At 38.3% G+C, this 27958-nt stretch overlaps 1 protein-coding gene and 1 pseudogene across 1 annotated transcript in view; both read right to left on the bottom strand.

The window, feature by feature from the left end:
- Positions 1 to 27958, bottom strand: part of SHROOM2 (shroom family member 2) — a 168866-nt gene that overhangs the window by 113573 nt on the left and 27335 nt on the right. The window lies entirely within an intron of this gene.
- Positions 2624 to 2754, bottom strand: LOC133386378 (U1 spliceosomal RNA; annotated as a pseudogene).

Here is a 27958-nt window from a genome sequence, read left to right as displayed (position 1 = left end):
GAGGGCAAGCTGTTTTTACGTTATCACATTCTAAAAGTAAAGCTTTTTAAATGCAAGAATGACATGTGTCTCAGGGATTAAACGTTTGGGAAATAATGCAGTTTTAATTAGAAGCAGGGTACCAATTGCGACTGGAGGGTATATGAAACCACACAGACCTCATATGCAATCAGATTTCAGGATTATGTATTGGTTGTACATCATATCTTCTGGAAGTTCAAATGACACAATGGAAAAATTAATCGCTAGCAATACTTTTTGAAAGCTAGTCACCATATTTTTGGTAGATAATGTGAAATGATAGTTTAATATAAAGTAATATGGTAGGTGCACTTGATCAAATATGTGTGCTCCTAACAAATATTTAAATGTTGAATTGAAAACATTAAATTAGTAAATTTGCTTTGGAATTTCTCACTTGCTATAAAAGATGGGCCTCAGGCTTTTCTGAAGTTGGATCCAAAAGGTTTCTAGCCATCAGTGGAAGGAGCCCTTTTGTCAGAGACAGGGATCCTTTGGATTCAGCCCATGGTGTTCATTGCTGACAACTGATCAAGATTTTATTCATTTTTTTAAATGTATTGAATAATAAGGCCAGAATTAAATATATTATATATGCTTTTTAAAAGTCAAACAAACATTGTAATACTCAATTTTCCCCCAAACTACGTCATAATTTTTTTAAATGAGAAGGGGCACAAAGCAAAAACTGACTCTCTGTACAGCCCACAGAGGCCCCAGGTCAAACAACTATCCTTGATTCATGGGGGAAATCACAATTGCTCACATCCAAGAGCTGTAACTCTCTGTTGTTGTTCCAGTCTGGAAGGGAGTAGTAACAGCTTTGCACCACATGGAGTCTCACATTGCTTGGGGCTTGTTGCAGCTTGTTTGCCAGGCATAAACAGCTGTTTGCAATTTATGACCTATGTTATAATATGTTGCTAGTGGAATGAAAACATTCCCAATTCTATAACTCTCAAGCCTCCTGGCACTTACTTTTTCACATTTCAGGCTACTTTATTTATTTATTTAACATGCATCTCAAGGTGTTGTACAAACATACCATAAAAACAGCTAAAATAGTTTTTGAAGTAGTACAAAAGATAACCAAAACAATACAAAATAATACCTAAGGCAGAGACATTTTTATCCACACCCTTTTTGGGGCATGGGCATGTGTATAAATAGCCATAAGCCAACACTTGACCTCCATCCATACAGAAAGAAAATGTTTGCAGAATAGTATATATAGCAGCTCCATTTATTGTTAGTTCATTAAGGTGAACCACATACTCTCAGAACTTTCATCTACTGATAGATGAACCAAAATGGGCCAATTGAACCACAGTGTTGCTGACTTTGTAAGTGTTGCAAACAATGTTTTCACAGCAAAGTGACTACCAGATCAACTATGCATGTCAACAAGTTCAACGGGACTTATTCCCAGAGACTGAGTATAGGACTGCAGCATAAAACATTTCCAGTGCACAAATCACCCTACAAGTCAGTCCAATTTTCCCAATCACATGGCTAAAACCTGTGATTGATATACATTTGAATCCTACATAAGTGAAGAACTGCATATGCATTTCTTATTGGGTATAGGAAAACCAAGTGCAGAGTGGCTTGTTGCTTTGTTTTTCTGGAAAATTCTGACATATCAATCACAGCCCCAAGGATTGGGCTTGTGGGAGTTGTAGTTCAAAAAAGTAACTTTTCCAAGCTCTGGATTCACGTGGTGGTGATGAAATGCCTTGTGCTACCATTTTACTACAGTAAATGTGTTATTACTAGTTAATATACATTTGCCATTTATGAAGGAGTCGGAGACGGACAGTAGAAAAATAGAGGAGTTGGAGTCGGAGTCGAAGGTCTGGCGACTCCACAGCCCTGAAAGGGAAGAATTTTGCCCTTCAGCAGTCTCTTAGTGGCCTCTATAATCAAGGTGCCTTTTTGTACATGAGCATCTAATTCAGATGTGGGAAACCTTTGGCTCTCCACATATTGCTGGACTACAATTCCCATCAACTCCAGCAAGCATGGCCAATGGCCGGGGTGATGAGAATTATAGTTTCAGTGACATATGGAGGGCCAAAGTTTCCTCACACCTGGTCTAATTCTTTCCAATGTTAAGGCAAGTGAAACAATGCTGTTGGTTCCTTGTTTCCCCCCCCCCACTGCAAAATCTACTTCAGAGTCTCTTGAATAGGGCTTCCAATGAACCAGACAAAAACATTGTAGCCCTTGAAGTGGTGGTTCCAATGCACCAGGAGGAAAATCAATTTTCTTTCCAACATCTGGCTTTTCTGTTCCCATTATGTATGTTGTTTATTTCATTAATGCACCCATTCTGTGCTCATGTGTTCATGCAAACCTGGAAGTTAAGAGAGTACATGCAAAGAGAATACATGATTAGAGAGTTTAATTTGGCCATCAAATCCATTGCCACTAGATTGGGCGAGTGGCACCCAAGAGTTGCTTAGTGGCTGCTTCAGTCACATTGGTAGCAAGGCAGCAAGCCTTATTCTCCCCTTCCCCGAGCCTCCATTGATTCCTAAGGTCCTGTCTCCCCTCGTGCTTTGCGACCTGGCACATCTTGGCTGCCTTTCCTTTTTCCCTTTATATCCTACCACAAATTATGCAGTCGAGTTTCTTGCATTTGGGGTCAGCACACCCGGAGTGCAATGGGTGAGGCCTCACCCTGGGAAAACCACCTTCTTGATCAGGGTATCTCCCCTGCCAGGTAAGCACTGCAAGAACAGAATTGTTTCTGTAGGCTTCACCTCCTGCTTCTGGCCCTCGCCCAGGTACTGAAATGTCTTATTTCAAGCACTGGCAACTGTGTTCCAAGTGTGTTTCTGGACAGTGCAGAGGACTATTTTTGAAGGATGGTTCTCTTTAAGTCCCACTATACAAATGGAGTTCTCCCAGCACAACCGTTTTGATAGCATCCAAAGCAGAACGAAAGGTGTAAATTATTTGCAGGAGCAAAGGATGCTAGAAAGCCCTGGAGGAGGAAAGGTACCTTCAAATTTAAACATGAATATAAAGAAAAGTTCAGATTAAAAAGCTTATATAGGGAACAAGTGTTAGAAAGCAATTTTTGTAAATTTCTCAGAAGCAAACAGCCCAGACGTTTAGATAAACCCCCTTATATGAGTGTAAGCTTCTTTCTTGTTATTAATTGGTAACACAAATCCTCTATGCTGGAGTAGTGTTACACTTAAGCCTTTTATCCTTCTCCAGCAAGAAACAGGACACTTTTTTCTTCTTCAGGATAATTAACTAGATTAGAAACTAATGGATGAAGCTCTTCAATTATATACGAGGTTAAGAGCACATTAATTTGGTTTACTTGCAGGTTTAACCGACACTGAGTGATTTAACCATCCCAATGCATCGCTCCACCTTGATTGTTGAAAAAACACAATATTTCACTCAGATATGCACACAGTCCTTTAAAACTATGTAATAACTATTAAGAGTAGATATAGAGGTTTGGATTTATTATACTATCCCCTTCCCTAAAAAGAATGTGCTTCTACTGGTACATTTCAAATATGGATGAGCCCTTGTTTCTCTAGTTTTGGTTATATGACATATTTCATTAATAAACATTATATCAGGTGGGAAAGTTGATTTGTATAGAACATGGGACTTCATAGGACTCACTACCAGGTGGCAGCCAAATCAAAGGTGGGTCACAAAGGCAGCACTACCACCATACAAATATGTTTTTTTTAAAAAGAAAAGAAAAATGGGTTCTCAAATGTATGTTTGGATTAAAGGTGGGTCACAAGTCTGAGAAGGTACAGGACTACTGTAAAATAATATGCATTTAGCATGCCATGGCTGGGTCTCCTCACCATGTATAAATACGTATATATGAAATGCTTGTTATTGGCACCAGAAAAGCAACCTATCATAAGGAGAACGTTAAGACCACAATTTGACATACTGATTTCTTCACTAACTACAGTTAGAGTAAGCCATGAATCTGGACATCATGGGGAACTGTGGTTAGTTCATAAGGGAAAAAAAGCTTTTGATCTTCTCCTCTCACCCCAAAAGGAGAGAGATGGGAGAGGGGCAGCATGCAAGCTGAAGGCCTGTATAGGCTTATTCTTATAATGATAAACAACGGTTTGTTATTTTATTTGAACTAGGCACCCATGTGTGTCAAAAATAGCAGATCTTAACAAGGTTCTGTTCGACTTATATTTTGAAGGCAGCTTTCCCCAAAACGTCCAATGGCACAGAACTCCATACACACAGAGGGATCTTTTTACTAGCTATGGCAAATGAAGCATTGAGATTAATTTTTTCTTTACCAAATGCAGTATAACCCTTCGGAGGAAAAGCCCTCACAGCCAACACATCATCATCATTATACTACCACCACTTTTTGGGCAAGAGGACCCCAATGTGGTAAACAACATACTATAAAACATATTACAAAAAAAATTACAAAAGAAATATACAGTAAAAATACAATGCGTACAATAGACTTGCTTACAAATATGAACCTTGTCCATTTGGTGATACTTTAGAACATTATTCCTGTAGTAATCTAAACATGGAGGAAAATATGTTATGTGCCTTCAAGTCGACTATGACTTATGGCAACCCTATGAATCAGCAATCTCCAACAGCATCTGTCGTGAACCACCCTGTTCAGATCTTGTAAGTTCAGGTCTGTGGCTTCCTTTATGGAATCAATTCATCTCTTGTTTGGCCTTCCTCTTTTTCTACTCCCTTCTGTTTTCCCCCAGCATTATTGTCTTTTCTAGTGAGGAGGAAAATATGGATGACATTAATCTAATTAAGTCTAATGTTTCATGGAGCAGGGAAATATTATTACTCAGATTCGACAAAAGAAAGGGACTAACAAACACCAAAATCCTACATTGGCACTTTTATACCAAAGGTTAATGTAATACAAATATTTGGTTTGGCAAATATTTGGTTTTACTTTATTCAATGCACTAACATTGCAATCTGATGTAGTCTACTTCAGAGTTGACTTCATTCAGGTACATTCCTAGGAAAATGCATATAGGAGTAAGCCTAAAGAATTTTTTCCCCTGTATTGGCTTGAAAACAAGTGATTTTCACAAAAATAGAAAACAAGAGGAGATTTTTTCATTAAGAACAGCTGAATGTTAATTACACTTAAGGCATCTCCTTATAAAAACAACTTGTCAGAATCTAGGAGCAGCCACATTAAACTAGCTCACTTGACAGAAATGACCTTTCACAGAGAACAACAGCACAACTGAAGGTGGCTGAGTAAAGTCTGAACTAGCAAGACATAGGAGTGTGATTGGAAAAGTCCCTAGCAATAATTATTACATTGGAGAGCTCTCAATAACAAGGGATGGGGACTTTCAGTCACATTTTTTCTTGTTATTGTTACCAATATTGGCTAAACATTGGTTGAAATCATGTTGGTTTACACTGGCCTGGATCACTTGACACGGTAAACTAAGCTATGGCTTACTGGGACTGCAGAGACATGCAGGCTCCTAGAGAGGAGCTCGCAGTTGCTTTGCTTGTCCCCAGTCCATTTTGTTCCTGCTCTACACTAAGCTAAACTAAGGTTTGGCTTAGTGTGTTGTTCCAACCAGGAGCCACAGTTAATCTCTCTCCTCACTAATCATGAGCTGCAGCCAAGAACAAATTTTAATGAGGGCAGAATTTAATCATGGTTGGATGACACACTAAGCCAAACCCTTACAAAAAGACACAGTGTGGTAGTAAAAAAGCCCAGAGAGGAGCAAGATGATTGCAAGCTCCTCTCTGCAAGTCCACACATTTGCATGGTCCTGGTAAACCATAGTTGGCTTACCTTGTTGTGCAAACCAGGCCAATGTATACCATACCTAAAGTACTCTACAGTGCTTTCTAAAATACTTCTAATCAAAAGGGGCAAAGAAAATACACAGTGTGATTTTCAACTGTCATTTAAAACAGTGGCTTTGAGTATAACTAAAATTGGATTATAAACTTTAAACAATATATGCATCTCCATCATGCCTTAAAAATAAAGATCCCTACGTATTATTTTTATTCCTATGCTTTTAAGCTCCAAGTAGCTAAGAGAGGTTTTTAGCTTCACAACAACCCTGAAAAGAAGGTTAGTCTGAGATTATTAACAATTTGCCTAGTTTCAAGCTGATAAGCTTCCAAGTAACCCCAAGAGCCTTCAGAACACAGTTTCAAAGCAGCTGGTCTAAGGCTATCTAATAAGGTTTTTAGCTGAGCAAAGATAAAATTAGGGTTTCTCACATCCCAACTGAAAAACTGTAAAAACATCACACCACACTGGATCAGAACAGTATTTATTAGAGTATCTTGTTCCTTACAGTGGCCAGCCAGATGCTTCTGGGAAGCCCGCAAACAAGTAAGAAAGCAATAGCCATATTCTGTTATTGTTCCTCCAGCAACTTACATTCATAGGCATATTGAGTTGAATCCAAGACATAGTGTGAGTGGAATGCAATGCAATTTCACCTCCTTCCATGCGTGCAACCTGCACTGCTGCAAAATCTGGTCCATGGGGGGGGACAAATTGGGGGGATGGCGGGAATGGGGAGAGGAGAGGGAGGCAAAGTTCTGCTGCACTTGCAGAAGTTCTTGCGCTTGCACCATGACTTATGGGTGGATATAACCCATTGCATTTCTGTATATAGATTTAGCTATTGTTGCTCATAGACCAGTCTTTCAAGAATTTTAAAGTCCTCAGTCAATGGTCATTGGCCCATTTGTAGCAGCAAAATGTTAATCGTGTGTTGTATTCAATGAACAGTCGAAAGGTTAATCTAAAGAAAACATCTGGAATATGCAAAAGTCAAGGTCACAGTCTATTCCAATTATTTTTTAGAGATCAAGATGTGAAGAGCCAGTATATTCAGCAAAAGTCTAGAAAGTTAAACCAGAACATAAGGAAATGTTTATAGGCTTTGGTATTGCCTACTTTGGCAAATAGTATGCTAAATATTATTTAGGCAAATACATAACAAAGACAAACTGATGAAACCTATACAGAACTGCGTAAAGTAAGAAGTCGATGGTATGTTAATGGAAATTCTTATAACATTACCACTGCTGGCTACGGTTCATGTAATAGGAAAGTTCTATCTCTGATGATTGATTGGTTTCACTTTTTTTTTTATTTAGAAAAAATGATAAACTCATTAATAATAAAAGCAACCCTCTAAGCAGTGTAGATAGAATAATTATCAATAACACAGAGATAAAATAAGCAAAACTTTAAAACAGGTCTATATAACTAAATTATATGTATATAAATTATATGGTTAGGCTTGCTGAAATACCATTTTTAGCAGACATCTAAAACAGACTGTGTCTGCCTAATGTTAATATGCAAAGAGTTCCAAAGCATAGGTTGTCACACTAAAAGATCAACTTCTCAAAGAAGTACATGAAAGGTGCATTATTAAAATAAATCTAATAATGTACCTATCATGATAAACACATCATATACAAAAGCGGCCTGAATAAAATCTGCCTCAACTGTCATTAGTCTTATCTCCCACAGTCTTCAGAGCCAAACACAAACCAGCTGACAGAGAATATTTTAAGAAAACATCAAAACCTATTTCAGGCTAGGCTTTTAAAAAAGTAGATTAAGTATTTACAGGCATTTATAGATACAAAATGTATTAGATTGTGAAAATGTAGACTGGACTTTATTTGCTTGACTGGTTATGCAGTCGTTTATTTAGGAGTTCACCTTAAACTCAAGGTTATTGTATATTACTGGCTTGATGTGGAGTTATTTGAACACATGCCAGCTCTTGGCAATAAGTTACTGGATTTCATGCTCCATGAGGGTTGTTTTTTAAAAAAACATAATTCATGGCCTTCATTTCAGATTAAAAGCACCAAAAAAGAGTGCAGAGAGTAAGACTACAGATATTACAGATTGATTGAAGTAGTGAGGGAAAATGCAGTCACAGTCACCTACCTTTGTAAAGGCATTCCTGTGTGTGTACAGACGCACATATGTGTATATACACACAAAACAAACTAATAAGGTTAAATTTCACATTATAAAGATATTGTCATAGTTATCTGAGCTGACTAATAACCCCAGCAGAGTTTCATCTCCCATGTCTATCTTAATTTAAGCTTTTGCTGTTGTCCATTATGTGTAATGAAAAACAGAGGGATTAGAGGAAAGACATTTACAGAAAAAGTATAGTGTATTGCTGGAAAAGGTTCATAAAAGGGCAGCAAAAAGATCAGGGAGCAACTCCCCTATGAAGAAAGGCTGTCTGAGGATTTTTAGCTTACAAACAATGCATGCAAGAGGGGAGAGGTTTATAAATGGCATGGAGAAAGGTTTTTTTCTGTGTGTCTTTAAACAGTAGAATTTTGGGTCATTCAATAAAACTGAATGGTGGGAGATTCAGGCAGACAAAAGGAAGCAGTTCCTCACACAGCATATAGTTCCACTATGGAATTCATTGTCACAAGATGTGGTGATGATTATCAACTTAGATGGCTTTATTAACAGTTAGACAAATTCATGAATGATAAGCTCTGAATACAAATCACAGAGAAACAACAGCAGGCAAGGGCTATTACTATCATGCCTGGTTTGTGAGCTTCCTATAAGCATGTGGTTGGCCACCATTTGAAATAGGTGCTGGCCTAGATAGGCCTTTAGTCTGATCCAGCAGGGCTCTTATTTGCTCTTACTTTAGAAACTAACCTTGAAAGCAGTTCTGTGAAAAGCCAAAAAAGTGTATCACCCCTCATAACCATCTACATAAATCATAACACTAGGATTTAATGAAGATCTCATATCCTCATAACAACTGCAATTACTGCACTGCAAATAAAGAAAAATGGGTTATAGTACTTTTGTCTTCACATCATATAGCAGTTGTTCTTAACCTGCTTTAGGTCACACACCTCGTTGAGAATCTGATGAAAGCTATAGACTCCTATAACATAAAAAAATATGACATTTATTTTATTGCACTGGAAAAAAAAATTTTTTTTGCTTGCCCAGTTCACGGACCCTCTGAAGCCACAGGTTAAGGACCCGTCTTAAGGAAAGCCAAGTAAACCACTTAAGACCAACTAACTAGGGTTACCACACCTCCATTTTTCAGCCGGAGACTCAGGTTTCTGGGAGTCCCCATCGGATCTCCGGGAGACTCACCTTAATCTCTGGACTTTCAGCTTTCATTTAAAAAGAAGTCTCTAGGTGATCTGGATCCAGAGATATACACCAAAACGTCAGCCACCCCCCCACAACGTCTTAGTTGCTCTAAGTTCTGTTCTAATCCCTGCACTTTCAGGTTTTTAGCCAATAAGAAGTCTGGGTTGTGACTGAGAAGGAATTATAGAGCCAAAAACCAATAGAATAAAATTGAATTGTCTGCCTTCAAGTCGATTCTGACTTATGGCAACCCCATGAACAGTGTTTTCATGGTAAGCGGTATTCAGAGGGGGTATACAACTGCCTCCCTCTGAGGCTGAGAGGCAGTGACTGGCCCAAGACTCAGAAAACGTGCTTTTTCCTGCTTTTCTGAACATCTCACAGATTGAATAAGTAAGCTTTCAGTCTTCTCTCTCATGTGTAGGAGTCAGACAGGTTTAAATTTTGAAGAGGGCAGTGTTTTGCAAACTTCCCAGTATGAAGCTTTAATCAAGTACTTGCCCAGAGTAAACCCCATTGAATTCAATAGACTTCCTTTTGAGCAGACATGGTTAGGATTGTGCTGTAAATTGATGGGACTTTTGAGTGAACATAGGAAAGAGATGTGTTTGTGTTGTATATCTTTCTCTCCCCCTCCAATCCTATTTTTAAAGCAATTAGGCAGGGCTTACTTAGGTATCACTGCTTTTATTATGTAGGATACTGATTTTTTTTTAATGCTCTGCAGTGATCAACTGGTTTTGACAATAAACTATTATATGGGGTGTATGTATTTTTACATCTCCTCTCTCTCTCTCTCTCTCTCTCTCTAACAACTCTGTGGGGTAGGGTTGCAGTCTGGAAACCAAGGCAGCTCACAATAAGAAATAAATCCCTTTAAAATCCAATAGCCATAAAAACAAGTATAAGTTGCAAAACAGCTTAAAGTGGTATGATTCTGAATTTTGGGTTGCATGAATGAAGTTGCTTATCACTTGAGGTTGCAGTTCTGTCCCTGTCTGAGTAAGCCCCACTGAGACTTGCTTCTGAATAAATAAACGTAGGACTGCACTATAAATATCTTTACAGGTTGTGTAAATAATAAACATATTTGTAGTCATGCTTATAAAAATATTTCTTCATTTATCTTATTTTTGGTTTTTGGTTAGGAATCCTGATTGATTGTGAGATGCTTAGTTTTCTACCTTACTCATAGGAATCTTGTTGTGGTTGGTATGGTATTGCATTTAAGAAATCATCACTGTCTTTTGTTCTTCTTTTTCTATTTGCATATCATTTACCTTTATCCTCACTCTTTCATCCACAGAAGCAACAACAGCAGTTCCATGCGCTCCGCTCAACCTTCTTAAATCCACTGATGATGCACCTGTTTGTTTCTTGTCCAATAGTGGTAAAAGAGAATTCACATACTGGGCAGCGTGGCTGCAATTGTTGTTTCCAAGCTACTGCCTGTGAAGGTAGACCAAATCATGTGTGCTTTCTCTCTGTCAATTATATTCACTGGAATTGGGTTGGCTGATAAAGTGAGTTTATAGCAGCCCACAGGGGAGACAGAAAAAGGTAGAGAATCTTCTTACTCATTACTCAGACCTCTTTCTGAAGTGAAGGGTCAAATCTGTGAACACGTTTGGAGCAGCCACGTTAAAAGATAAGGGCAGAGTATTCCAGGCAGGGGGTTGCCAATCCTACTTGGATATGGATATCTTTGCAGAGGATCCCTAGTCAAGCTTTACCAACAGCACAATTCAAACTATATCGACTGAGAAGTAAGTCCTATTGAGTTCTATGGGGCTTAGTCCCTTAGTATTTAGTATTAGTATTTAGAATTGCAGCTCTTCAGGGGCATCCATCTTTACTCCTGAGTGCTCCCATCTAACATCTCCACAACACTAGGCTCCTTTCTTCCTACAATGGCCTTCTGGTGACCCTTTTAGCCAGAAGCAAATTGGCTAGATTAAATGTTCCTTACCCAGGCTCCATCTTTTAGCTAAGATTTCTATCTTAATTTCCAATCAAATAAATGTTTTTGCGTGAATTGTATGCGCCAAGCAACTGTGGTTGATGTTTAATGTATCATGCTTAATGGCATCACTTGGACCCGCCCCTGACGTCACTTGGACCCACCCCCTGATGTCACTTGGACCCGCCCCCAAGGGTTTGGGATGCTTCTGACCTGGCAACCCTACAACTAACATTTTACCAACTTTTGAAGTACAACTGCAGATAGTACTGAATTAAGTCTTAATCACAACAAAGCAAATGTTGCCCATTCTGATCATTACACTGCCATCCCCTTTGCCTAGGAATCTTGTACCTAATACACACACATATCTTGAACTCCCTGAAACATCAGCACAATATCCCTGTAAAAACTAGGGCCATGTCAAAATATTTCACTCTTAAATGAGAGTAATTACAACCTACTTCAACAGACAAAGTAATGCCAAAAAAATGCTGCCTTGCCACTACTGTGGCATTCAAGTGGTTGCCAAAGCTACAACTTGGAAGAATCGGGAACGAACAGTGGTGGTCCTCTGCCTTGAGTGCTCATTCCTGCTTAAAATCAAAGCTATTTATATTAATGTTTTAAATCAGCAAGAAAAAAGACCAATTTAAAGCATCAATTTAAATCAAGTTTCCCACTGATACTTCATGTTTACTACACAATGGTGTAACCTAACCACTAAAACAGGCTAATTTACAACTAAAACAGAGTATTATATACACTGTAGTTTTATTCTTACAAAATGCATCTCTTTGTTGTTCTGTATATACACTGTTCATGCTTTTTTTTTACTCTATATTCCCATATAAAGTCTTTCTTGCAACTAGCAGCCATAACAGTTTGTGAGGTTAACAGCGGAATTTTTCCAATATACTCAGAAATAAGGTCCACTGAATTAATGAGACTTTCTCCTTGGTCAGTGGGAGAAAAGGAACTGCACACTGGGCAATTTTGTCTTCTCTTTCTTTCCATTGTTGCCCCTTTCTGCTTCACTCTGCTTTGGCCCAGCCGTACTATCATGAAACAAGTATCAAACAAAACAAAAAAAGAAGTGCCCAAGATTGATAGGTCAAACAGTCTGATAATTGCAGTAATACCTCAGTTAACAAATCCACCAAAAGAAGCTTCTTTTAACAAAATCTTTTTTGGGTGGGTGGGGTGCACACTCTGACATAGTCAAAACATGGCTCTGTGTCTACATTTATGAAGGAGTCAGAGTCGGAGTCAGACAGTAGAAAAATTAATATACATTTGCCATTTATGGAGTCGGAGTCGGACAGTAGAAAATAGAGGAATCGGAGTCAGAGTCGGACAGTAGAAGAATAGAGGGAGTTGAAGGTTTGACATACCGACTCCACAACCCTGGTGGCACACCTGGTGTGATGGAGTCAAATGCAAAAAGATGACTCAGTGGGTGGAGCCAACTACCTATTGCATCCAGGAACCAAACACTGGCTTTGAGATAAAACTATAAATGTATATCTGATTTACTACAGATAAACTATTATAATTTGGGAAGGGAGAAGTAGTTTGGTTGGTAAGGTGAAAGTTGGGAGTGGGAAACCACTGCAAATCATTCAGTGATCTGACAATAGATCTTGATCTAACATTTGCCTCCTCCCTCCCCTACTTTGTGTAAGTACCAAACTTGTTACTCAAATAATCAGTGTTTAACATGTGATGCCCAAGGGTCGTTTTGGGGGGGGGTGTAATGCAAAGTTTATATCAGACAGCAAGTGTTACATGTTTTGAATCTGGACTGATATGTCTATTATGAGACTGGATAGTATTTGCCCACTCGCTCAGTTCACTTTATTTTTATTATGTAACAAAATTTATATACCCACTTAAATGTAAAGATCTCTAAGCAGTTTATAGAAAACATTAAAATTATCAATAAAACAGGTAAAAACAAGCAATTAAAAATGAATTTAAAACAATTAAAACAGCTACTAACTAAAAAGATTAAAACAGATCACCATCTGTATGTCTAGAAAGGCATGCCTAAACAGAAAAGTTTTAAGCAGGTGCCAAAAGGACTACAGCAATGGTGCCTGCCTGATGTCAACTTTCCCATTAGGAAATACAGAAACCAACAGGCTTTGTGGCACCATACACTAAGTGCAAACTGAGATTCCATAGTTCAACCACAGCAGGGATTGGCAGAAGAAAACGAAAGTACACAGCAAAAGATAGCAGACCACAAAACTGCTTTACTAGAAAGTCTTTTATATATGTATACATTAACTTCATTCTAATATGGCACAAATGTATTTTCAGTACCATGAAAATTATAATTGAAAAGAATGCTAACTATAGAACACTTTCAAAATGTAATTATCCAGACACTAATGTTTCTTCAGCTATTGTTTAAACAAACATAGTCTGATATCTGATGAATACCTGTCAAATCTCCTAAAAATGCTCATGGCAAGTACTTTTGAACAAGAACAAAAACATGAAAGGAAAGGAAATGCTTGCAGGCCAATTTTTGTACAACAGAAGTATTCTCTGTACCTCATTATAAAGGCATTTACTTTATTGATTCAGAAAGCAAACACTGCTGAAATAAAGGCCACCCATGTTTTCAGATTAGTTCCAGTGAAAAAAAGAGGATTGGGTTAGCCCCATAACTGTACAATCCTCCATTGGCAGATACACAAACCTGCCATTAACTGCCATGCCATTTAGGAAAAAAGAGATCAATGATTTCCCATGGACCAGTGGATCCCTTACAGTAAGAGGAGAAGATGCATTTGGAGAAGCAAATGGCGCTTTTTAGTCCTGTGTCTCATACTTAAGTCAATAAGGTAACTACTGAGATATGAGTGATTCTCAAATAGTACATTATAACTTAGCGTGTCCTGACATTGCAGATGGATTTTCAACCTGTTGGTGGCTCATATCCACTGAGTGCTTATCAGACAGGAAGGCAAGTTATTGTTTAAGGTGCAACCAGATTCACATTCATCCTGGCCATGAGTTTCACCAAAATTTATTTAAGGGATTGGCTATATTTAACTCTAGAATTTACACAATAAAAAGTAACGTTAGCTTTACTTGTACCATTCGTATTTCCTTTAGTAAATATGGTTGCATATATTACAAACTAATCTAGAGAAGGACTTCTTCCCACATTATATTTGTATTATAAAGAAAGCTGAAACAGGTCTGACTTGTTCAAGTGCTTTCATACAACAAACTCCAAACAAAGCTGTCCCTTCCTGATGATATCATCTAGCTCACGGGTGGAGGACCTTTTTGGCTCTGGGGGCTAGATTTTTATCTGGCTCCACCTCATAGGCCAACTTTGACACGTGGGCAGGGCAACGCACATGTCGATCAGATGGCATCATTTATGATGATTGACGAACAGGTTATCCCACCCTCCTGTCAAAACAGAAGGCAATTTTTTCTACTTCAATATTGGTTGGTTGAATACCTAAAAAGGTGGAAGAATGCAACAAACAGGTGTTCAATGAATGCACATAAATAATACATGCATTTTCAGACCTGGGATTGGTGGAAGCAGTCTCTTGAAACTACACTTGGTGACAAAGCTGCATCTATTGCTGTGTAATGTGTGAAATAGTTCAAAGCAGGATAGAAATCAGTAGATTTGCTGAGCAAACAGCATTATGCCTTTATCAGTTCACACAGCTTCTTGTTGGTCCACAAACAAACTGACAGTGTCAATATCAGAGTGTTAAATTAACATTTTTCAAAAGTGTATCACCACTAACATCACATAAACATCCTACAACCTTTCCAGGTGTCTCCTTCATGCGACGTGTTGCCAAAGAAAGGAGGAAAGGTAATGCTGCAGAATACCAGGATGTGCTGGTGGATAAATTTCTGTATGAACATGTGAAACTACCTTATACAGAGCCAGTCCATCTATCATCATCTATCACCCACCTTTCACCCAAATATCCCAGAGTGTGGGTTACAACAATTTTAAAATATGACATTAAAAACAATTTTAAAACAACCTAAAATCCCCAAATAGGATGGATCCTAAAAATACATTTCTCAGGTATCAAAGGCTGGGGTAAAGTGGTGCATCTTCAGCGTCTGCCTAATACTATACAGCGAAGTTACCAGAAGCACCTTGGTGGGGAAGAAGTTCTACAACTTAGGAACTGCCACAGAAAATGCCTTCTCGCGGGCCACCACCATGAACGCGAGCCTCTGAGGGTGGTGGAACTACCTGATCTCAACACTGAGAGGGTCTGTAGGGAAGGAGGGATTCTTTCAGATATTTGGGACCTAAGTCATTTAGGGTTTTAAGCATTAGCGTAAGCACCCTAAATTGGGCTCAGAAACTAACTGCCAACCAATGCAGCTGTTTTAAAACAGGGGTTATACAAGATCTAAAGGGAGCCCCAGCCAGAAATTTGGCTGCTGCATTTTGGACCAGCTGAAGTTTCCAAGTCATCGTCAAGGGCAGCCTCATGTACAGTGCATTGCAGTAATCCAATCTGGACGTTTAAAAGGTGCCAAAGCTGGTGAACCAGCAGGAGCTGGAAAAAGGCACTCATTGGCACTGAGGCCACCTCAGCCTCCAGTAACAATGTTGGATCCAGGAGAACCCCTAAGCTGCAAACTTTCTACTTTCACGGGAGTATAATCCTGTCCAGAACAGGCCATCTCCCCAACTCCCAAACATAAGAACTCTGGACACATAATGCTTCTGTCTTTTCAGAATTCAGCCTAATGCAGCCAACTCTGATTTTCAGTGACTCTTCTAGGTCTCAGGCAGAAAGAGGTTCTAAGGCCTTTTTTGAGCTAGACATATTGTGGATTGTGCTTAGGACATGCTCTACTACTACTAATGAGCTTTATTGTTCCATATATTGTAGCCAGGCAAGACCACGTTGTCAGGGAAGAAGGTAGAAGGATGCAGAATGTCTCATAAAATAAATCTTTACGTCTCTTCATCAAGATTCACTGGTTAATGCATGCAGTGGCAGAAAGCGTGTCATTGTGCACAAGAATCTCCCAAATCCACCTGCCAATTTGTTGGCACAGGGTTTTAAAACAAAGACAATCTAAACCTCTCCCCCCTCACGTTTTAGAAGTTTGAGAAAGATTGTTGTAATAAAGAGGTACATACACAGAACAGGCATACTAAACATGAATAACCAAGATAGCAGGAGATAGATCATCCAGCTTGTCCTTCTTTTGGACTCAATAAACTTAACTTCAACATTTCTTTCCACAAGATAACTGTTATGTAACAACTTCTTGAGTTGATAGGTGATATAAACAACACTGGGGAAGTTAATACCCAAATTCCAATTTTTCACAAGATAACAATACTGCAGCTAGATTACTAAAAAAAAGCTATGTGCATTTTAATTAAGTACAAAACAAAGTCATACAGCAGAGGCTGCTGATAGACTGAATTATATCACAAGATGTTCAGTTTCAATATCATATAGCAATTCCTGGCACCGTTGCTTATAAAATCCCAGAATTATACCCCTTTTCCCACCACCAAGACACTAAAAAAGTCACAGAACACATTCCTGAGCCCCCAGAATAAAAATGGCTCAGCATGTGGAATGCAAGGCGAACATTCCTGTACAAATTCAAAGGCTTGATTTACTTTGGTGCAGTAGCCTTTAGCTTCAGGGGAGGGGGAAACGAAGACCTTGAATGTTGGTCTTTGCCTCAGACTCCCCCCAATCCATCATTGTCTTCTGTATAGGAGGAAATAGAAGCTTCTTTAAGACAGGCGACAAAGACAGAATTCATCCAGAGCTGGGGGAGAAGTAACCAAATGCTGAAAATATACGTTTGTTTGAGGAGAGTGAACGTTTTACTCTGGAAAGAGAAAAACCAAACCTTTTTAACAAACATAGTAATTTATTTATAAGTTTGTTAAATTATCTCATTATCATTGCCAAGAGTGGCTACTGTTCAACTTTTAAAAGCCTAAACCATTTGTTTTTATACTGAAATAAGGTTTTATGATTTTGAAAACAAATATCTATCTCTGGAGACAATGGGCTAGCTTGGACAAACTTATATGCTATGTGTAGTGAGTAAACATACATGCAGACATGCCTGTTCTGTCTCCAGGCTGTCCACACATATGTGAGAGAAGTGGAGGCTTGAATTTAGGCTAGCAACCATGTGGTTTCTGCCTAAGAGTATGATATTTGCCACATGTTGCTTCTATGTAAATGTGATATCCATGCAAGATTTATCTCATCCAATGTACAAGATTGTCCACTGAGGATGAAAAGACTTGAAAACAAAACCAAAATGTTTTCTTCTTTTAAATCTCAATGTTCTGGATTTTTAGAGGCCCTGAAATACTATTTGAATATTTAGTCATCATTTGTGGGACAGGATCTTCCAAGACAAGTTAACAGAACACCCCCAGACTAACTTGGCAACAGCGTCCTAACCCACACTTCAACACATGTTTTTCCTGAAAAAGATGTCCTACTATTACTATGCTGCCGCAGCTCAAAGCAATTCCATGAAAACTGGTCAACAGGAATTGAAGCAATAACACTGCCCATCCTCTACTTCCAGGAAGGACCCATCACTCATCTACCCAGGAACCATTTTAATATAAAGCAACATCTGTCAGGGAACAACAGCTTCCATTGCAGGTGATCTGTCCCTTTCCCAGGAAGAATAGGTAGCAATAAAATAAAACAAATACAAAAAAGAAAACCTTCCTGTTGAGTCGCTTAAGTAATTTGCAGTGCAAGCAGGGCACATTAAAGGGAGGAGAGGGTACACTTTACTAGGAGATCCAGGCCCAATTACCATGGGAGATGGGGAAGAGGCCAAATTGTAAATCATGCTTGAGGATATTTACAGAAAATTATTTTCTTGTAGCCATTGTCCCAATATTGTGAAATCTGCTAGAGCAAACAAACTGTTTGTTCTTCAGAACAATTTCTTTGTGCATGTGCAGTTAAACTAGTAGTTTGAAAGATTTCTGCTTCACTGTGCAACATACTATCTCTCAAGAACTACAAATCCCAGAGTTCCTTGTGCCTAGGCAAAGACAGCTGTGAGAGCAACAAAGCCTCATAATAATCAAGTACTGTACGTTGATCCAGGGACAGTTGGTGCCAGTACTGCTGATTTACAGGTGCAAGAAATATGTGATTAAATTTCAGTTCTCTTTCACATACCCACACCAAGAATGGTTAAGTCACCTAGCTAATTTGAGGAATTGACTTTGGGGAGATAACTCATTATTTTGCAATGAGACAGACCAGAAAAATAAACTCGAAAATGAATCGATCTATTTATCGGTTGTTTGCAGCCACACTGGTCTGTAGAATCTAAAAAATCAAAACACTGATGGGAAACAATACCTTTAACAGGACAAATCTAAAAGTTACAAAGTAGTCAGCAAGCTTTGTAGGACTTCAAGCTGGTTTATATTTAAAAAAAGAGCAAATGTGGGTAGGGTAGGGCATAGTAGAAAAGTCCCAGTGGGGGCCATTGTGTAATTTCAGAAATGTAGAAAACATGATTTAAAAATTAAAATACAAATTTTCTTTCGTGACTCATGAGACTGTTTGTATGGGACAGGAGGTATGTGTATGTGTATGTGGGAGGTAGACCATGTTAAAGACTGTACTGAGCTCCCTCAAAATTATGCTTGGACCCTGGGGTACATTAGGAAAATTAAAGTCGAGACCATAGTCAACCCTACCATCAACCTGTAATATGCTTGTGTCACACTGAAATATAGGTAGAACTAAATTAAAGTGTGAAAACATTGAGCCACACTCAGAATACAGCAAGACATAAAATCCAACATTCAACATGGTTGAGCACGAACCAAAGAGTTGCATGGCCTGGTGGAGCTACAGCCATTTGAGAAATAATGTACCATCCCATATATCATTTAACTCAATCCAGGGAACATTTATATACCAATTTCTATTGAGTTTCCAAAGCATGATGTAACACACATCATATCAAAAGTGGAATGGATAAGGGGCAGAGAATTAGACAGAAAACATTTTGGCTTTAGGTGATGGCTTCTCTGTTCAAGCTGAAGACATTTTTTCCAGTATATTCTGATGAACTACCTAACATTAAGCTCAATGCCTTCACACAAACCTCACATTAAAAATGTTCTCTTAACAAGAATAAACCATTAAATTGTCTGAATTCATTTGCAAACACTTTAAGATATGACTCTAAACTTTATTTAGGTTCTTGCTGTAGGAGTGTAGGATTTCCATGGACACTAGCATCATCTGTAACCATCTTTTGGTGTATGTATGTATACATACTAAGCAGTGGGTTTCCGTGCCTGAAAAATTAAGAACAAGTTTATTTGTGTAAGGTTTAAATGTGTGTGTACACGCACATTTAACAACCTCAGCAACATAATTCTAGTTACTTTAAGCTCCATTAATCTTAATGCAGTCCTGCAAAACAAAACAGTTTCCCTTAACTGCCAGGTTGTTGACCTTCCGCTGTTCCAGTGTGAGAATGGGGGTCGGGCTGGAAGGGATACTGACCAATCATGGCCAAAAGCTGCAGTATTAAAAATACCACACATGCCACTAAATAGCCAGGAGAAAAGACAAATCTTTTCCCCTGCAACACCACCATGGCAACAGGGCCAGTTTGCATTCTGGTTTCATGCTCTCAGAACATTAGGAATTCAAATTCACAGAAAGTGTTCTTTTTACTGTATTTGCCTAAGACGGAGGCTATCAGGAACATATGCACATCATTTGCCATAACAGGTCAAACTTTAAACCCAACCCCAAATAGCCAGAAAATGCAAAATTAAATGCAAACAGATTTTAGAACGTAAAACTGATAGAACATGGAAAGACAGCTTGGATCAATTATTTTCCCGTCCTATGTACATCCATCCTTTGTCCTCAAAATTTTGAAGCTCTCCCTCAAGATATGTTTAATTTAAGCTCTGCTTAGCTTGGGTAAATTCCAGAGTTGTGCTTGAAGGAGTTCCGCTCAAGCTGGAGGAAGAGAAGAGAGAAGCCATCTTCACCAATTTCCTGTTTCCCCTGCAGCCCCATGCCTTCTGAAATTCTGCTTCAGAGGGTCAAAAGGCACTCTGGAGCAACAATGAGCAGTACCACATAAGCTGAGGTATTTCCCATGTTAATGGCATATATCCAGCAATTATATACCATGTAGCTATATCACCAATATAATTTAATATAATTTAAGTAGCATCAATAAATTGGGATATCCAATTACAATATACTGTTCTATTGAAAGAAGGAGTCAATGTTGCTTCATTATCCTACACAGCAAGAGTTAAAAGGTGGGCAAATACTATTCATCCATACTTATCTAGTAAGATTTATATCTGACTTCATCCAAGCAAGTATATAATCAGAAAATAATCAAGCTTTTCTTCTCTAATCAGAATGTGGATACACTCAGATGGCAAGTTCTCCAGTCCTCCAAATCATGATTTGCTGGGAATGAACCAGGCACACATGCTCCCCTTGTGTGCTCAGCTCTTCCTGGTATGTGAAACCAAAGTTTGACATTATGTCCAAAGAGGCACTGGAGTTTTCTGTGATTCCTTTACACTAGGTTTGCACACCAGAACCACACCATGATTTGCAGTCCTTGTTTGGAGGAAATGTTCAAACCATAATTTTCTGGGTCAGACATTATGGCAAACTGTTGTTTGACAAAACTATTAAGCCACACACAAAAAGAGAGAAGGAAAGAAGAGAACATGTACACATGCTATGGCTCTTTCCCAAATCTTACAGGCAGAGACTGCAAATTCCTTTGATTTGAGCTCCCTGGGCTTCAGAAAATGGGAGGCTGGCATGAAACTGGAGCTAGTTTCTCAACTCTTTTCACCCATTAGTTTATTCCTTGATTTTGTCTTTTGTCAAAAAACATTCAGCCATTTATTTCACTTGATGCAGAAGGCCAGTAATCCTGGGCCAAGCTAGATGTGGCATATGCCCCATAGTTGATTTTCCCCGCTTGCATCACTGATTTTTTTAAAAAAGTAATAGCTGGCGTGGAGGAGAAGGGAGGAATAGAACTGGTCTGGGACTATAGCATGTGGAGAAGGGCTTTAACCCCTTGTCTGCACAGTGGTCCCCAATCAGAATCCCTTCCTTCTGTTTGCAAAGGGTAGACAGCTCCCCTTCGTGTCAGTGAGCCAATATGATAGCATATCTGAGGTGTTCCACCAGGTGGTCATCTGTCACAGTGATATACAGACAAAGTGGTACTCTTTCATATTATCCACAATACAAAAGATGAACTCCATTGTGTGTTTCATTGCAACTTTAAGATGTTGATATCTCATTTATTTAAAATAAATAATCCAATGGAAATTTTTGATTGCTCAGCCATAGTAATATGCACATTGCTTTGCAGTCGAAATAAAACACACAACTAAAACATCTCAAAGGCTGATGAAAGCCATTTAGAAATAAAATTTGCCGAGCAACCAAATGTTTGATGTGTTAACTGCTGTTAGATTTCATGCCATGTGTATTATACTTCATTTTACAATATAGGCTATCTGTGTAAATTGTAGCTACCACTGGAAATTGACTGAGAAGTTTTGACTTGACCTAATAATGTATAGCACAGTGGGGAGAAAACCCTGGCTCGGAGTCCAGAGTCTGTGAGTTCAAATCCCCGCTCATGTCTCCTGGGTGTCAAGGCCCAGCTAAAGATCACCCCCACATTAAGTGGCTCAGAGGTTATGTGCCCTGCCACCTGTGCAGCCGTGGGCAAGCTGCAGAGTCCCAAGGAGCCCAGTTGCCCCCCAGCTGGCAGTTGTGGAAAAGGAAGGGGCTGGCTTATGCAGCAGTGACAAGCTGAGCAGGCCCTAGCCAGCTGGGGAGGACTAGCCTCAGAGGGAGTCAATGGTAACCCCCCTCTGAATACCACTTACCATGAAAACCCTATTCATAGGGTAGCCATAAGTCAGGATTGATTTGAAGGCAGTACATTTTAATTTTCAATAATGAAACATTGGCAGGTCTCCAGACTAGAAATGCTGGTTTTCACAGACAGTTGCTGTGCTGGCCAGGGCTAATGAAAGGCACAGTCCAAAACAACTGGAGAGCTCTAGGTTGATGAATGATTCTGTTGGATACCCATGAAATTTGCCATTTGCCTGCTTCTATTGCAACTGTTCATTTTGCAGGTACCTGGTGGTGCTACTGTGCCATCTGGCCTGGTGGCGCCTTTAGTGAATGCCAGGTGAGTTCATAACAGAATCTTGCTGATCCAGAGCTGACCTGACACGCATACCTGAATGAGTGAGCTGGGCAGAGAACAACTGGACACACTTAAGAGCACAAATCTGTGCCTACTGCATAAGGTGAAGGCGTCAAAGGCCTATTTCCTTCTCCACTGCATTCTTGAGTACCTGTCCAGTGCATCTTTTCCAAATGGTATGACTGTTGCTTTCATCTACACCAATTAACCCAGTCAAAGAGGAGGAGAAAGAAGAACAGCACAGAAAAACAAACCAGTCAGTTTGCAACTATCCATCCCCATAAAAAACGACTTGTACAGGTTCTTTAAATGATGCGGTTATCCTGCTATGGGCTAAAAACAGTAGGACAAGGCTATCCCAAGTCAACTGCCTCTCTGATCTTTGTCAATATCTGAATTTGCTCTTAGCCATTTTCTAGGAAATAAACAAAGAAATCCACTGATCAAGGTGTGTTGCCTCCATTTATGCTTTCACAATTTCCAGCAATTATTTCTTTATGTGTTGGTAAAACAAGAAAATTGAATTCTATGTATCTAAATTAAATATATTAAATGAAAACATTTCTGTTTCTCAAAGCAAGTTAATGTTTCAACAAGCTTTTAAAGTTACTTAAATTATTCTAAAGGAACAAAAACAGACAGAATTGCTTTGTTTAGGAATTTTCTACTACATCACAGGACAATATATTCAAAGGCTTTATTGCGTTGTGCTACATTAAAAGTTTTTATTGACAAGCAATAATTGCTACACTTTAGAGTCACTACAAAGTATACAAATAGTTACAGATAACCTATTTATCAAGGATTAGTGGCAAGTCTAATTATTATGTTTAAAGGTTAAACTGTTGATTATAACTTCCTCTGTCCCTATAACATGCATACACAGTATATAAGTTTGCAATCTTACATTTACCTGGGAGAAAGTCCCACTGAAATTAATGGGTAAATGCTGAGAAGGATACCATTACAAAGTGGTTGATCTAAGAATTTAGGTCTTTTGGGTGATGAATGGTACAGCAAGTTTATGTATTTCTGTTCAGAATATAAAGCTTTGTTCTACTTGTTTACTTGGCTCTTACTTTTATTTGCTTTTACTTTTACTCACTGGTATACTTCCCCCCCTCCCCCATTATGGCCTTCCAGATCATAATAAAAAGCCAAGTTAGTATTTAATTTTGGAAAGCAACAAAAATCACATGGCATTTTTCGCTACTTTGTTTAGGTGCTTCATGTCATCTGAGGAAGGACTCTAGAGGTAAAACCTTTCAGCTTATCTACCTGGCATACAAAAACTTATTTTAAGGTCTATATTAACTTGCAAATAATAATCCCATCTTCTTCAGAATCAGATGCTTCAATTTTAAGATTTTTTATCTGTTTCAAAGGAGGATGTATGCATACAGAAACCACACAGACTTTCATGTTTGTCCAAAGATCTCAAAGCAGATATAGCGGCAGGAAAATTCAACAGTGTAAATAAGTATTCAAGGCATTTGGGAATCTCAGATCTGAAAAGGACAGTAAAAATACAGGTATGTGGTTTAGGTTATGAAGGGCTCTTAACTCAAATCTTTCCAGAACTCCAAAGAGCCCAAGAAAAGCAGAAATTATAAGTTCTGAAAAAATGGAACAATGTTTTAAAAAATTCCAGAAAAACATTAAAAAAAACCCTCTCAAAATGTAAATGAACTCCTATTCCCAGATTTTCTTCAGAATTTCGAAACAGGAGTGTGGAGTTAGATGTTTCATGAAGCAAAGAGAGAGTGGAACAATTCCAATAAATATCTTATACTTAAACAATAACAAAGGAGAACTGTTTCAATTATATTGTCCATACAGAAAATATTATGTGATTTCTGTGTACATCATCAAGCATGATAATTGCACAAGTGTGTTTCAGTGATTTTTCTGTGGTTCTATTTTACACATGTGTGTAATAATATAAAGATCTGAATTTTTATCGTTTTAACTAACCCCAAGTAACCAAAATGAGACAAAATCTTTCCTAGCCAGAAATTTTATCTTAGCATTGCTTGCTTACCACTATGTTTTTCTACAAGGTTTTTAAAAAATGGTTTATGTGGCTAAAATCACAAGATTTCCTCGTTCTGTGGCTGGATTATTTATAGTTATTATTTCAGAATCATCTAGAAATTCACTTTGCCTGTTCTATTCAGTACCGACAGCCACCCCTTGAAGTATCCAAGTGTGTTTCAGAAGGAACCTAAGATCGTTTTGTCTTAACCACCATTCTGTGTTAAAGAGTTGAGGTCAGGAGTTAATTTAATGATTTTTACAATATAAGTATTCATAAAAACAGTAATGAAGCATGTACTGAGTGGAATGTTTAGATTTTTTTTGCCTTTTATCAGCTCATTCTCTTCTATATCATACTCTCTTGAAACTGCCCTTGATTTCAAAAGCAGTTTGTTGTAAAGAATGGAGTATGGGGGCAAGGGAACAAAATCTAAAAGTCCTCTGGATTCAGAGAGCTATTTTCTTCATTCTTTAGAAGAAAAAGCTTTCTTTGGACAGGATTTAGATTGGCCTGTCCTTTTAATGCACTGCTCATATATGTTAAAAAGCAACAAACTGAAATTCAATAGAGTAGTTAATGTCTATGGAACTCTATTAGCTATACCATTATGCACTGAAGCCCACTTTTTGTATTTGGATCATGAAAAGATATAGGCCATAAATTGTAGCTGTGACTGACCACCTCTAGCGTGGTGTAATGGCTAGAGGGAGAGACCAGGCTTTCATTCATTTTTCATTGGCGATCACTCATGGCTGAGTAAGATTGTCTTCCAAGATAAGGTCTTTAACAGTAGGTCTGTAAGTGACTGTGGAGGCCAATTCTGGATCCACACAGCCTTCCAGAGTGAGGATAGGTTTCCAGATGGAAGATGGTTGCGATGAGGATTTTTTTGACGTGCTTTCTGCTTAGCTCATTCGTCCCATTCATCCTGTATTCGTGCTTCTTCGAAGTCCATAGCCCCAACCCCCCCCTAAAACAGGCTTTATATCCCCACTCATCCACGAAGTTCACTGAATAACCTTGGGCCAGTTACTGTCTCTCAGCCTAGCCTATCTCACAGGGTTGTTGGGTGGGTAAAATAGGGAGGGGAAGAAACATGTATGCCAGCTTTAGCTCACTGGAGAATAGGTGGGACAGAAATATGATAATAAGTTACTGCAGGGCTGAAATAGTATACTTTGTCACTAGAACTTCAATGATGCAAAGTATTGAGATCTTTTCTTATTCTCATAAAAATATAGCCAAGACAAGAATTTTACAAGTATAATCCCCTTTAGTGCCAATCCCGATATATGTGTATATGTGTGTGTATATATATATTGTATTTTATGTATTTTAATTGTATTTTATGTATTTTAATTTGTTTTAATGTTTTTGTGATTTTACTGCTTACAATTTTATTACGTACATGTCTGATTTTATTTTTGTAAGCCGCCCTGAGTGTCCTATTATAGAGTAGAAGGGCGGGATAGAAATATTTTAGATAAAATAAATAAAAGTAATAAATAATCCTACACATATCTACTTGGAAGCAAACCACAATGAAGTCAATGGGATGAAGTCTCACTCTAAGATTGCAGCCTACCACACTGGAATGTCTGCATTGTCTACAGCACTGGAATTCAAAGCTTAGATATTTGCACCATGTCTGTCTAAAGGTTAATGCATTAGATCATTTTGGTATTTCACATACTTAGTGACAACCTCTGCCCTTATCTTAAATAAATAAATAAATAATAGTTATCACTTTATCAGGATGACTGAGCATGTGTAGTACTAGGCCCGTGGGAAGTGGTTTTTGTTGCTCAATAAGAGTGATTGCCAACTAAATTAAATTTCTGACACAGGAAAGGTTTTTTTTAAAAGTAAAGCAGAAGTTTGACTGGCAACAGTGTTTAAAAAATATCCAAAATCACATAGGATATAAAAATCATAAAATAGACCAAAAAGAGAATAGTCCCAGACAATATAATGTTCCAAAGTTCGTATTTTTTATTTTTTTCTCCTCGGAATAGAAATCCCTCTTCTGTTTATATCTTTAGAATGCACTTCCAGGACAGCTTTTTGCAATAGAAACAGAGATAAGCTGTTAATTTCGTGAATAACAGAGAAGAGTTATAGCTCACCCAGAAGTTCTTTAAAGCTGATTCATTTGACAAATCTCTTTTTGCTGCAACAATTTAAACCAAGTAAAAAAAAGAAAGAAGGGTGCTTGCCTGTTAGTCCGTTTTCTCTTTGAAGAAAAGATAAACGTATCGCATTAATCAGATAGAGCTTGTTCGGAAGTCCGTCCGGCATTGCTGGCTGGACCTTTTCTCATAAATTAATGAAATCCAGTCCTCCCAACAAAAACAGGCTTTTGGGGTTGATCTCTACGTTTCTCCCTGCCCAGGAGAAATTTCATCAGTCAAAAAAAAAAATGTTCTGACTGATTTATATCTGAATAAGCTTCTTGTGAGGCGGGAGCCCGTCTCAAAAGCAGGCACAAGCGAAGTCACCCTTCCCGGAAGTTCTCTTTTTGGTCTATTTTATTTTGACGAATCTGCTTCTTCACGACGCCACTAACTGTTTTGATGCTGGGAACTAAATTTGTTTTGTATTCTTGAACATAGAGAGATAGGGCAGGCTGCTCTGTTTATACTGTGATGTCATCAAGCCTGGAATATTAACCCAATTGTTGCTGAAATAAGAAGTGGTTCTTTATTTTTGTTTTGTTTTGTTTTCGTGGTTTTAAAAATGGCAATCAAGAAAGTGGCTGAGAATCTGGAAGTAATTATGTTTCAGAAAATAATGGATGAGATTGAGATAACGAAACAAACCCTGCGACAGGGCAGTAAGGAGCTGAAAACTGAACTGAGCAAAATGACGCAGGAGCTTAAAGAAATAGGGGATCCTGTGAGAGAGGAGAATGAGATCAGAGATGAGAAAAGAAAAAATAAAGGGAAGATACAAGCCCTGGAGATTGGAACAAATGTGGAATTGGAAAAAGATCTGGAGTTTATGGATATTAGAAATAAAATCTACTGTTTGGAACTTAACGTTATCTCTGAAGAAATTAATGAAGATATTAGAGATAAAGTTATCAATGGCTTGGATAATTTTCTGGACTGGAATGACGTGATGGAGCTTGATATAGAGAAAATATATGGAATTAACTGCAGCCATGTGACAATGGAAAAACTCTCAAGAGATGAGCCAGTGCATTTTGTAAAAAAGAACAGAGATATGACTTTACAACAATATTTCAGCAACTTATTCAGAATTGATGGCAAGAAAATATTTGGGATAGAGGAAATTCCCATCAGACTCTTATTATATGACTATGGCTATGACAGCAAGATTATTATGGAATACTGATAATGGAAGATTGGACACTGAAATTACTGGATTTAACAGGACTACTGAAGATGGAAGATGGAATTAATATGGATAATGGAATAATGGCTATTGAAATTATTGGACTTAACAGATTTGATGAGAT

The sequence above is a fragment of the Rhineura floridana genome, chromosome 5 (genome assembly GCF_030035675.1).
Source record: "Rhineura floridana isolate rRhiFlo1 chromosome 5, rRhiFlo1.hap2, whole genome shotgun sequence".
Taxonomy (NCBI): Eukaryota; Metazoa; Chordata; class Lepidosauria; order Squamata; family Rhineuridae; genus Rhineura; species Rhineura floridana.
This window is presented reverse-complemented; position numbering and strand designations above follow the sequence as displayed.